The 13,792-nt window shown below is 44.9% G+C and overlaps 1 protein-coding gene across 1 annotated transcript in view; it reads left to right on the top strand.

Moving 5' to 3' along the window:
- Positions 1-1,253: 1,253 nt before the first annotated feature.
- cdh7a (cadherin 7a) overlaps positions 1,254-13,792 on the top strand; it is a 157,806-nt gene continuing 145,267 nt past the window's right edge. The window contains exon 1 of the mRNA XM_085992296.1: positions 1,254-1,481. The gene's annotated coding sequence lies outside the window, so the exon portion shown is untranslated. The remainder of the gene's footprint in view (positions 1,482-13,792) is intronic.

Genomic DNA, 13,792 nt, shown 5'->3' with positions numbered 1-13,792 from the left:
TATATCCTTTCTTAGGTAAGGGGACCAAAACTGCACACAGTACTCCAGGTGTGGTCTCACCAAGGCCCTGAATAACTGTAGTAAGACATCCTTGCTCCTGTACTCAAAACCTCTTGCAATGAAGTCCAACGTACCATTTGCCTTCCTACCTGCTTGCTGCACCTGCATGTTTGCTTTCAGTGACTGGTGTACAAGGACACCCAGGTCCCTGTGTACATCAGCATTTCCCAATCTAGCATCATTTAAACAATACTCTGCCTTTCTGTTTGAATCCCTCCAATCAGGTTTCCTCCCCTGCCACAGGACCCAAACGGCTCTTATCAAATTCACATAGGATTTGTGACTTTGATAAGAGCTGTTTCGGTACTGTGGCAGAGGCAGAAACCTGATTGGAGGGATTCAAACATGGAGTTCCGAGAAAGATAGGCACGGATTTGGGAGGCGACAACACGTTCAAGGACTTCGGAGAGGAAAGGGGGGTTGGGGATGGAGCGGCGGTTTGCCAGGACGGAGGGGTCAAGGATTGAAAAAATTTGGAGGGTGGGGGGGGGGGGGGAGGGGGGGATAATGATGGTAAAATTTCTGTCGGTAAAAGCAGAGCGATTTCCCTTCGAGTTTTATTTTGCTATCACTGATTTAATTTTTGCTACTGGGCAGCTTGGCAATAACATGAAGGAAAAGTACATGGTCATGCCTGCTTATCTGAAACAAAGGCACACACATTAAAGCTTGTAAACCAATGTACCTCGCAGGAGCAGAAGGTTTTTACAACCCAACCACAGCCCCCCTGAGGAGAATGAAAAAGAAAAGGTTGAAGTTCTCGGAGCAAGCAACCTGTAAATCCTGATTAGTTTTGTGACTTCGCCTTGCATGCCTCGGGAGTTCAATTGATCACTTTGCTCTCTGACAAGTTAAAAAAAATACTTATGTGGTCTTTGCAGAGGTTTTGGCGCTTTCTAATGCAAATCCCCCCTCTCTCTCTCTCTCTGAAAGATAGATTGACTTCAGCCCCCTCCCCAAACCTTTCCCTGGTTTTTTTTTCCTTTTGTCTCCGAAGGAATCGTCTGTAGCTCCTTGTTGCTGCTCGGGATCTTTCTTCATAATTAGCCACTGCTGGTCAGGCTGGTAGAAGAAGGCTGGGTGCCTTCTTGGTGCCTTTCAGAATCTCTCCACCTCCCCCCCCCCCCCACCACCACATCACCATCCATCACCCACCCCCTCTCTGATGAAGTCTCGGCTTGCTGTGGCAATTGAGCATGTTCTGCGCTCGACTCCGGCAGACACCGCCGAACAGCCTGTTCTGCAGTCTGCCAGTCCTGTGCTGAATGCGCCCACCGCGGCTGGGAAGTTCTCGCACCCGGCGGGACATAAGCAGCAGCCTCTTTGCAAGGACCAGGAATCTCGAAGCTGGGCATTTCGACACATGCTCGTGCTCGGCTAGTAAGCGGTGCAATTGACTGGTTTAAGAACTGAGGAACAAGGTGAGACAGAGCTGATTGGAATACAACTTGCGCTGTGTTTCATACTCGTTAGCAGAAGCTGTGTTTTTGTGTGTGTGTGTGTGTGTGTGTGTGTCTATCATTGGAGATCGGATGATTAGAATGCATAAGGGAAATAAAGCCCCCTAAAATTCCTTGCATTAGTATTCCGTGGGTAGGGTCAGTTCTGCAGTGACTGTGCTGCCTTTATACTGACTGAAAGTCCATCTTCTGTTATAATCTACTGATTTGTCACTCTATTGAATTCTTGCCTTTTTTGTTGTTGCATGCATTGCGGGCGGCCAGCGTATGGATCCGAGACTCCGTTTTTTGAGTGAGTGAGCGCGATCAGTTTATTTAACCATATGGCTATTGATCCGGTTCAGGTGAGTCGGCGCGGTGCTGATGTGAGCCAACCTCACAAGCTCAGCCTTCGCTGAATGACAAGTTGGACGCCAGCAATCGGGTGATCATTGGGGGAGAAAAAAAACCCCCAATCATTCTCGCAGGATCATTTTTTGTGCAAATATCTTTTGTTTTGTTTTGTGTGTTGTTGCAGTTAGTGCCAGGAGTGGCCCTGATAAGTAAGGGGATGATGCTGAGGATTATTAGGACACGGGCTAGCGAATCCTCTCGCTGCTTCACTTCCCAACTCTTGGGCTGAAGGAATATATTTTGTTCTCAGGTTCCGTTTAGAGCTGAGGGCTGGAGGACATAGATGGATAAATCAGCACGGGGCGTGGAACTGGATTAGGTAGACCACTGCTTCTGAAAGAAAATCTACATGGAATTCATTTTTGATTTAGCCGCTAGAATACCGTTGTGTGCCATTGCCTGGAATACTGTAAGAAAAAAAAGGTTCAGTCCCCTAACCTTCGAGATATAACTCTCACAATAACGATAGGCCGTTAGCTGCATGCTGTGATCATTATTCTGATTTCCGAGCGACGCAGTTCGATTCATTATTATTACTCCAATAGAGTTTGGAGCCTTTCTGAAAGTCGAAGGGATGTTCAGGACTGTGAAGTAACAGCGCCCAGCACCGTGCCCACAGAGCACCCTGTAGGAACAGCTCTGTTGGAGATGCTGTTCGCACTTGTGACCATGAGCCCGTGTGCAATTGCAAGTCTAGTTGTAATCAATGACGATTCATGTCTGTCTGCCTATCATCACTGTGCTGATATGCTGTAAATCTCAAGTGAAAGTCTTTTTTTTTAGGTATTTCTACGCGTGTGTGTGTGTGAGATTTGCATCTACATACTATTAAAAAGTGCGCCGAGTTGTGCTTGTTGGGGGCAAATTGCATTTGTACTGTATGTGTGCCTAATGTGCACAAACTTTTTTTGTTGCCAGTGTAGGAATATGGTATGGCTCAGTGTGCGCCGTACATGTGCTGCGTAAGTTGGTTACAGAATAGCCTATGGTGTATGTCAAACTGTGGTGTGTTTGTGAGTTGTGGGGTAGACGATGTGTGTATGCAGTGTGTGTTGGTTTGCCTGCTGTATACGCTGTGCTCGTTAGTTATAGGACAGGCTGCATGTACCGTGTAGATGGCTCTGCAAGGTCCATGTGTGCTAACTATTAGTTCTGGAGTCGGCTACATGTTGGACTGCATGTTAGGTAGGCTGCGTCTGTTAGTTACAGGACAGTCTGGCTGGGTGGCGTAGATCGATGCTCGTGCTACCCAAGCTCCAATGCCAGTTATTGAAGCAGGAATATGTTGTACGATGTCTGCCTGGCACAGAAGTTATGCTTGTCAGTTTTGAGAACGTTATTTATGTGGCGTGTTAGTCTCTGTATGATGCACACGTGATACTTCCTAGTACAGGGACTAGCCTAATGCACTTGGTGTACAGTACACACGTTCAGCACCGAAGGAGGCCATTCGGCCCTTTGTGTCTGTGCCGGCTCTTTGGCAGAGCTATCCAATTAGTCCCACTCCCCCGCTCTTTCCCTGCAGCCCTGCAATCTTTTTTCCTTTTTAAGTATTGATCCAATTCACTTTTGAAAGTTACTATTGAATCTGCTTCCAACACCCTTTCTAGCAGTGCATTCCAGATCATAAAGACAGGCTTTGTGAAAAAAAAACTCCTAATCTCCCCCCCCCCCCCCCCCGCGTTTTTGCCAATCATCTTAAAGCTGTGTCCTCTGGTTACCGACCCCCCTGCCGGTGGAAACAGTTTTTCCCGATTTCCTCTATCAAAACCCCTCATGATTTTGAACACCTCTATTAAATTTCCGCTTAACTTTCTTTGTACTAAGGAGAAGAATCCCAGTTTCTCTCATCTCTCCACATAACCGAAGCCCCTCATCCCTGGTTCCATTCTAGTAAATCTCCTCTGCACCCTCTCCAAGGCCTTGACATCCTTTTTAAAGTGTGGTGCCCAGAACTGGACAAAATACTCTAACTGAGATCTAACCAGCGAGTTATACTTCCTTACTTTGATACTCTATGCCTCTATTTATAAAGCAAAGGATCCGCATGCTTTGTATATATGAGAATGGTCATAAGATTGTATTGATAGGGGATGCACTTGGGCTGTGAACACTTGGCAAAGTATAACTTGTTAACAACAGCCAGCATGGATTCAGGAAAACGAGATCACGTTTAACTAACACCTTAACATTTCTTAAAGATACAAGAGAAATGTTAAACAGAAGAAGTTCAGCTAGTATTATATACTTGGAATTGCAGAAGGACTTTGTCAAGGTGCCACATCAGTGATTAATGGCAGTTGTATAGAGATGCAGAACAGGTGTTCAAGCACAGTGATAGATAAAAAATTGCCTTTGTCAGGGGAAACTCCTCCGGCTGCGAAGAAGTTATTCGGCAAGCCAGAGATTGGTCTTGGGATCTTTACTATTTTTAATACTTAATAACAATCACTTGGACAAAAGTACAAGTCGGCAAAATATCCAAGTTTGCAGATTATACCAAAATAGGAGGCAGGCAGATAATGAGAAACGTTGTTGAGATAACCAGGGCCAATAGGTGGCAGATGCAGTTAAATGTAGGGTAAAGTACTTCGTATGGAAGCAAGAAACTAAGGAAGGAAGTGTGCATCAAATGAAACAGAGCTACAACGATCAGGGTAGAGACCTTGAGTGGATAAATCCATAATGATTAATAAAATAAGACAGTGCTCAGCTACAGTGACAAAAGCAAGTAAGATTCTGATAGCAATACTTGAGGGAAAGAGTACAAATCATAGTTTTGCTTTATAACATGTTTGCCAGACCCCCATCTGCAGTTCTGGTAATCTAATCATAGGAAGGATATTATATTTTGAGTTGTACAATTTATTCATATTGTTTCATAGAATTCAATGTGAGAAAGGTATAAACTTGTGCTGAATGTCACAGCCTCTAATTAAGAAAGAGATGCTTGAGGGAGTGTAGAGATAAGTAACGAGGATGATCTCGGGAGTGGTTGGGGGTGCGGGGGAGAGCTTTTAACTCCTTCCACACGAGGGAAACAGGGAGTTAAATGGAGGTGGTGGATGTACCAGCTCTGCCGCTATTTTCCCCAGGGCCTTCCTCTGGGCGGCCTCAGTCAGACGAGAGCCTCGTTAATCTATGACAACCAGGGTCCCATGATGTTCATAGGAACTGATGGCATTTTAACTGGCCATGTGTGGACGCTGTGATTAGAACAACCTGGCAGTACAGCGGAAGAGGTTCGAAAAGGTAAGGGCTATTTTTTGGGGTGGGGGGAGGAGGGGGCGGCACCAGGAGGAGCAGGAATGATCGCTCCTCCAGGTTACACAAGAATAATGTAGGTCACTGCCAGCCTGCACTCAACGCCTTCACCATCACAACGCCCTCCACCATCACAACCCCCTCCACCATCACAACCCCCTCCACCATCACAACCCCCTCCACCATCACAACCCCCCTCCTCCATCTTTTTCCCAGCCGGATCAGCTTCCGGACTCTGGCCAGAGTTAGGCCGGCCCGAACCGGTGAGCTGCATCAGCACATGCCTGTTGATGGGAATGAAAATCACGCCGGTTTTATAACGGGGCAGCTGATCGGAAACACCAGTGTTGCACCCGGACAGTAAGTCGCAAACCTACCCCATAACGTTGATGGAGTGCATCATCAACCTGGAAAACCACATTTTAATTTGATTTGTTAAGATTTAGTTGAACTTTTGTTTATTCACAGTCCAATTGTTTTTTTTTGGGTTCAAACAAAAAGAGGACCCCATAACGTTGAGGAATAAGTAACCAGGAAATGTATTGATGGAGACCTTATCAATGGATTCAAAAGACAATTGGATGCACCTCCTGGAGAAAGAAGGGGAACTAAGGAGATGTGGTGGGACGGTGGTGTTGGTTGGTAAAGAGAATAAATGGAATTGTTCTCCTTAGAGCAGAGAAGGTTAAGGGGAGATTTGATAGAGGTGTTCAAAATTCTGAAGTGTTTTTGTTTGAGTAGTTGGGGAGAAACTGTTTCCAGTGGCAGGAGGGTCAGTAACCAGAGGACACAGATTTAAGATGATTGGCAAAATAACCGGGGGGGGGGGGGAGGGGAGGGGGAAATTAGGAGAATATTTTTTTATGCAGCGAGTTGTTGTGATCTGGAATGCGCTGCCTGAAAGGGCGGTGGAAGCAGATTCAATAGTAACTTTAATTGGATATAAACGTGAAAAGGAAAAATTTGCAGGACAATAAAGAGAGGGGGAGTAGGACTAGTTGGCTCTCTCTCAAAGAGCTGGCACAGACTTGATGGGCTGAATGGCCTCCTTCTGCGCTGTATGATTCTATAACTCTATAAGAGATGGGTTTATTTGGACCAAATGACCTTTAGCCATGCCTTAAAAAAATAATTGTAAGAAGTCACACAACACCAGGTTATAGTCCAACAGCTTTATTTGAAGTCACAAGCTTTCGGAGCGCTGCTCCTTCGTCAGGTGAAGTCAGCTGACGAAGGAGCAGCGCTCCGAAAGCTTGTGACTTCAAATAAAGCTGTTGGACTATAACCTGGTGTTGTGTGACTTTTTACATTTGTCCACCCCAGTCCAACTCCGGCATCTCCACACCTTAAATAAATAAGAAATCCCCACGTTTTATATTCAAAATTGGCTTAATAGGCTGCAACGTTATTAGATCCCGGACAGAGAGACCTGAGTCTGAACACCAGTCACTGCTGATATTTTTTAACTTGATGTTTCCCTAGCGGAAAATTTTTCCAGTCAGGGTTCGGCCATTTGGGAAGTAAGGAGAACAACAGTGAGAAGAGAGTGGTTTTTTTTTTAACATCTCTCAAGGTGGTGCAATGACAGGACAAGTAAAGATTGGCACCGGGAGAGGGGGAATCTGTGGAGGGATCGGCAGGTGGGCAGTGCCAGCACCCTGACTGATCAGAGCTGCATTGATATGGGTTGTTAACTCAATGGGAATGGAAATAATAAAAGGGTTAAAAAGAAATCCCTGTGTAAATATGGATGATATTTTTTGCACAGCCAGAGATATTGCATTTCAGTGCTTTTTCTAATAAGGCCGTAAGGAGGCACTGGTGTACCCCAGTGTCATCAAACAAAAGTGGCCCCCTTTTTAGATGGGCATGAGCTAAACCATAAAACAAAGGCAACTTATGAAATTAAATAATAATATCCCCTGTGTCCAGTCGTGGAATATTGCGAACCAATTTCTTTAGCACCTCTCTGAGTCTTTTGCTGGTATTAATCTACATGTAGCTCTTCTGTGTTCCCAGTTTGTATCTGTTGTCTTCACAAGCCCTTTATCTGGGGAGTTCAGAAGCTAATGTAGCCCAGCACTTATTACAATGCCATATGTTGGGAGCTGTTTTGCCCTTTTTTTGTGTGTGTGTGTGTGTGAACTGCAGATGCACACTACAGTATGTTCAGTCCATTTAAAATGCTCCTAAGTGAATACTTAGGGCAGTTAACGGCAGGAGCCTGCAGCCCGAGTGGTGTTGTGTCATCTGGTAGGGGGGGGGGGGGGGGGTGGGGGCGGTGGAGTTAATCGTGTTTGATCACACTGACTCGCAGCCAGTCTAGCTGTACTCTGCCCATGCCTTCTGTCTTGACTTGCCACAGCAGTAGCCAACACGGGGAACGAAATGTGACTAGGCACAGCGAGAGGGCACAGTGAAACCCTCGGAATTAGTCTCTTAAACATAGCGCTAAGTCAGGCAAATAAACACAGCTGCCTTCACTCAAATGATAGCGACCCGGCCTTCCTTCAGTAACAAGACTGAGGCATATTCACTGCTCCATTAGAACTGAATATTCTCTGTGAGCTGTGACACGCAAATATTGGCAGTCGCATTATGTTCGCGATATCCATCTGATGTAGAATAAAATGAAAATATTGCCATATACTATTACACAAACACCTGCAAAAAAGAGAACACAAAATAATTTCTGCGTATCGGTATTCCCTCTGGGGTCATTATTTTTTTTGACGGAACAGTAGGTTTAAAGCAAACTTGACTTGAAACTGCTTTGCTATTAAGTGACAATGCGATGTTTTTGACATTGCCACAATAATAGACAGAGGCCCCCTTTCTTCTGCTCCTCAAAGAAGTTTTTGTTCAAAGAAAATAAATTCAATCCCTGTATGTTTCTTAAGTCAACATTTTAATTGTCAGGTGTACCCAGGTTTTAGCCTCTCTTGTATTCTTTGGGGGAAAGTGGTGAATCTCAGTTTTACAGTTTTATAATTCATGAAGAAGTGATTTTTTTTTTGGCCTTTTGCACCGTGAAACTCATTCATGTCCTCTTATAATCTTCACTGTAAGAAGACAAGAAACTGTCGCTGAATCTGACGGACTTTCTGACTAATTGGTCTCATCGAATGGTGGAATCATACAGCACAGAAAGAGGCCGTTCGGCCCATCGTGCCCTTGCCGGCTCTTTGTTTCTCCTTTCGCAGCTCAGAGGATGCCTGGGATCTGAACCAGGAAGATAAATGAACGTTTTGTGTGGGATTGTCTCGTTCAGATGCTGTCTGTGTATTTCCAGAGATTTTCCTGTTTCTGTTTCAGGTTTCCAGCATTGGCAGGTTTTGTGCTCTGATCCAGATTTGATAAACTGCAAGGTGGGGGGGCGGGGGGGGGGGGGGTTGGTGATTTTAGTGTTCAGTGAGTTAACATCCACAAAGGCTTGAAGGTACAAAGAGAAAACCACATTTGGAGAGAGAAAAAATCTTCAATCTACCTTTCTTCAAACACATTGGGGCCTTGTCACAATAGGTGGTCCCTGAACATTATTTCCTGAGGCATTGTCACCGAGTAATCTCTAATGAGACTGCAGTAAAGTAATGCCTGCTTATCATAATATGAACAGATGAATATTATCTGGTCACCTTCCTTATCAGATTTGCATTCAGTGACCTTGGGATTTTTTTTTTCACTTTTTAAAAATCTACACTATCAACCTTTTTTGTTTTGTGAATAATTTCCAAAGGGAAGGATGATATTTAAAAAAAAAGATCATTAGTGGTTTATACATAAGCCATTGCATATATCAACATTAATTTTTGATTTAACGATGCAAAGTGTAAGTCATACACGGCTAAGGGGGGATTTGAATGGAATTACTCTCCCGAATGCTGTTTCCAACATTATGTTAAAAACAGGTATTTTTCACATTTTGAGGGTTAAGGAATCTTAGCCACCCACTTCAATCCATCACACTTACAAGAGAATCATGATGACTATTTTGATGATTGGTGATGGGGCTGGAAGCGTTTCTACTGTGTTGTTGGTGAAAGAGGAGCCTGCTTAGTTTATCATTGATTTCAGACCTATGTAGAATGTACGGCACAGAAACAGGCCATTCAGCCTATCTGGTCCATGCTGGTGTTTATGCTCCATATGAGCCTCCTCCTACCCCAACTTCATCTCACCCCATCAGCATATCCTTCTATTCCTTTCTCCCTCATGTGTTTATCGAGCTTCCCCTTAAATGCATCTATGCTTTTTGCCTCAGCCACTCCCTGTGGTAGCGAGTTCCACAGGTAAGCATGCAGGTGCAGCAGGTGGTTAAGAAGGCAAATGGTATGTTGGCCTTCGTAGCGAGAGGGTTCGAGTACAAGAACAAGGATGTCTTGCTGCAGTTGTACAGGGCCTTGGTGAGTCCGCATCTTGAGTACTGTGTGCAGTTTTGGTCACCTTACCTGAGGAAGGACGTTCTTGCCATGGAGGGAGTGCAGCGAAGATTCACCAGGCTGATACCTGGGATGGCAGGAATGACGTACGAGGAGAGATTGTGTCAATTGGGCTTATACTCACTGGAGTTTAGAAAATTGAGAGGGGATCTCATCGAAACCTATAAAATTCTGTCAGGTCTGGACAGACTAGATGCAGAAAGGATGTTTCTGATGGCCGGGGAGTCCAGAACCAGGGGTCATAGTCTAAGGATAAGGGGTAAGCCATTTAGGACTGAAATGAGGAGGAATTTCTTCACCCAGAGAGTGGTGAACCTGTGGAATTCTCTGCCACAGAGGGCGGTGGAGGCCAGTTCATTAAATATATTCAAGAAAGAGTTGGATATATTTCTTGAGGCTAAAGGGATCAGGGGATATGGGGAGAAGGCAGGGACAGGGTACTGAATTTGGATGATCAGCCATGATCTCATTGAATGGCGGAGCAGGCTCGAGGGGCCGAATGGCCTACTCCTGCTCCTATCTTCTATGTTTCTATGTTTCTATTCCAACCACTCTCTGGGTGAAGAAGTTTCTCCTGAATTCCCTATTGGATTTATTAGTGACTACCTTATATTTATGACCCCTAGTTCTGGTCTCCCCCACAAGTGGAAACATCTTCTCTACATCTACCCTATCAAACCCTTCATAAACTTAAAGACCTCTATCAGGTCACCCCTCAGTCTTCTCTTTTCTAGAGGAAAGAGCCCCAGCCTGTTCAATCTATCCTCATAGTTATACCCTCTCAGTTCTGGTATCATCCTTGTAAATCCTTTTTGCACCATCTCCAGTGCCTCTATATTTTTTTTAAATTTGGAGACCAGAACTGTGCACAGTACTCCAAATGTGGTCCAACCAAAGGTCTGTACAAGTTTAACATAATCTCTCTGCTTTTCAATTCTATCCCTCTAAAAATTAACCCCAGCACTTTGTTTGCTTTTTTATGGCCTTATTAAGCGAGTGGGCAAGAACATGGCAAATGGAATATAATGTGGAGAAATGTGAAGTTATCCACTTTGGTAGGTAAAATAGAAAAGCAGAGTATTTTTTAAATGATGAAAGATTGGGAAATGTTGGTGTTCAGAGGGACCTGGGTGTCCTTGTACACGAATCACTGAAAGTTAACATGCAGGTACAGCAAGCAATTAGGAAAGCAAATGGTATGTTGGCCTTTGTTACAAGAAAATTTGAGTATAAGAGTAAAGACGTCTTACTGCAATTATATAGGGCCCTGGTGAGACCACACCTGGAGTATTGTGTACAGTTTTGGTCTCCTTACCTAAGGAAGGATCTACTTGTCATAGAGGGAGTGCAACGAAGGTTCACCAGACTGATTCCTGGGATGGGATGATTGTCCTATGAGGAGAAATTGAGTAGACTAGACCTATATTCTCTAGAGTTTAGAAGAGTGAGAGGTGATCTCATTGGAACATACAACATTCTTACAGGGCTTGACAGGGTAAATGCAGGGAGGATGTTTCCCCTGGCTGGAGAGTCTAGAACCAGGGGTCACAGTCTCTGTATAAGGGGTTGGCCATTTAGGACTGAGAAATTTCTTCACTCAGAGGGTGGTGAATCTTTGGAATTCTCTGCCCCAGAGGGCTGTGGAGGCTCTGTCAGAGATTGATAGATTTTTGGATATTAATGGAATCAAGGGATATGGGGATTGTGCAGGAAAGTGGAGTTGAGGTAGAAGATCAGTCATGATTTTATTGAATGGCGGAGCAGGCTCGAGGGGCCGAATGGCCGACTCCTGCTCCTAATTCTTATTTCTGCTCCTAATTCTTATGTTCTTATGTTGTTAACCTATGTTGCTACTTTTAGTGATTTGTATATCTGTACCCCTAGGTCCATTTGCTCCTCACTCCATTTAAACTCTTATTTTCCAAGGAGTATGTGCCCTCCTTATTCTTCCTACCAAAATGCACCATGCGCATGGACCTGATTTTCCCTTTGGTTAGCAGTCAGTTGAGACACATTAACATGTGGTCATACTTGTCACCGTGATATATAAGTTCCCCCCCCCCTTTCTGGCTTCCCGCCCAACACTACTCCATGGCAGACAAACTGCAACCGTCACAGGAATATTGGCAGCAGCACCAGATAGTGAAGAGACAGAGACATGAGTCTCCATTCCCGTAGCAAATATGTTTGAAGCCTTATATTTCAGTTAGTTGTGGCATGACTAACATCAATTGGAAGGTGTATGCTCACTTGAGTGCCCAAGAAAGTGGTTTTATGTTGCTTGATGCAGCTGCAAAAATATTTGTATTCATTGCAGGTAACACGCCACATTGAACCTTGTTTCAGCTCAAAACACCCTCTCCAGCTTGCCACTGTTGGCTACTTAAACAGTAACAGTGACACTGGCAGACAAAGCAGAATAGGAAGGGTGCTCATGCAAATACTAACCCTCCCAGTGTGGCTCTGATTGACACAAGTATTTCTATTTACCCAGGCAATCAGTGAGGAGTGAGCCTCGGTTCAGTGGTAGCATTCTCGCCCACTCCAGACAGCTCTGGTGAGCGGGGTCACGAGTCCTGACCTCTGAATACTGCGTTGACCTCCAGAGGGGCGCTCGCATCCGATGGGAGCGGAGTGGTGACCCCACATCGCATCGAGCCGGTCCCCCATGCCAGACTAAAGTCCTGTCCGCACAAAAAAAAATCTTCTTACAGAGAAACCCAGAGGGCAATCTGCTTGTAGTAAAAAGCAGTGGAAGTAATGGGTTGCCTCATGTGTCATTAGGCAGCAAAGAGAAAGAAGAAGACAATTAATGCCAACGTTTCATAGAAATATAGAAACATTGAAGATAGGAGCAGGAGTAGGCCATTCGGCCCCTCGAGCCTGCTCCACCATTCAATGAGATCATGGCTGATCATCGAAACTCAGTACCCTGTCCCTGCCTTCTCCCCATATCCTTTGATCCCTTTAGCCTTAAGAAATATATCCAACTCCTTCTTGAATATATTTAATGAATTGGCCTCTACTGCCTTCTGTGGTAGAGAATTCCACAGGTTCACCACTCTCTGGGTGAAGAAATTCCTCCTCATCTCAGTCCTAAATGGCTTACCCCTTATCCTTAGACTGTGACCCCTGGTTCTGGACTCCCCCGCCATCGGGAACATCCTTCCTGCATCTAGTCTGTCTAGTCCTGTTAAAATTTTATAAGTTTCATTGAGATCCCCTCTCATTCTTCTAAACTCCAACGAGTATAAGCCCAATCGACCCAATCTCTCCTCATACGTCATTCCTGCCATCCCAGGTATCAGCCTGGTGAATCTTTGCTGCACTCCCTCCATGGCAAGAACATCCTTCCTCAGATAAGGCGACCAAAACTGCACACAATACTCAAGGTGTTGTCTCACCAAGGCCCTGTACAACTGCAGCAAGACATCCTTGTTCCTGTACTCAATCCCTCTCGCTACGAAGGCTAACATACCATTTGCCTTCCTAACCACCTGCTGCACCTGCATGCTTACCTTTGTGACTGGTGCACAAGGACACCCAGGTGTCTAACTCAAAAGAAATGTAAAAACATCAAACTAAGAAACACAAAAGTAACCTTAGGAAGTAAAACACACTGGGGCACTAACATGCTGCACTGTCAACAACAAAATCCATGAACCATTAAAAATGCTTAAGTAGGAACACAAGGATTCAAATGATCGAATCCCTTTGCGCATCAGCATCTCAAAGGCGATCAGTTTTGTGATTCTTTTACTGTTGACTTTTGAAAGCTACTTCTACCTCATCCTGTCTCCCAGGTCTCTTCATTCGATAGACAAAACTCCAGTTGAGAGGGTGGGCGGGAATGCAGCCGTCTGCCAGGGCTCTGTTTTTGAACCAGCCACGAGGAAGTGCACCAGAATGGCTTGGGAGACGTGCACCAGACTTGGCTGACAGTGTTGCCAAGCTGGGAAGCCCAGCGTGTGGGAAATCACAAGTACGGACTTTGGTTCTGCTTCCCAATTCGTGACTCAGCACATATTCCACATGCTGTTCCATTTGAATTTGTTTTTAAATATTGGTCGGCCGGAATTTTGCGGGGTGTCAGCGGGCGCGATCTGTGGCAGGTCAGATGGGAAAGTGTTTTTTTTTCACAGTGGGTCGGGACCCCGCTGTAAACCCGCTGCCACA

Source organism: Somniosus microcephalus, chromosome 7 (assembly GCF_052327205.1).
Source record: "Somniosus microcephalus isolate GS21.2 chromosome 7, FLI_Smic_1.0, whole genome shotgun sequence".
Taxonomy (NCBI): domain Eukaryota; kingdom Metazoa; phylum Chordata; class Chondrichthyes; order Squaliformes; family Somniosidae; genus Somniosus; species Somniosus microcephalus.
This window is presented reverse-complemented; position numbering and strand designations above follow the sequence as displayed.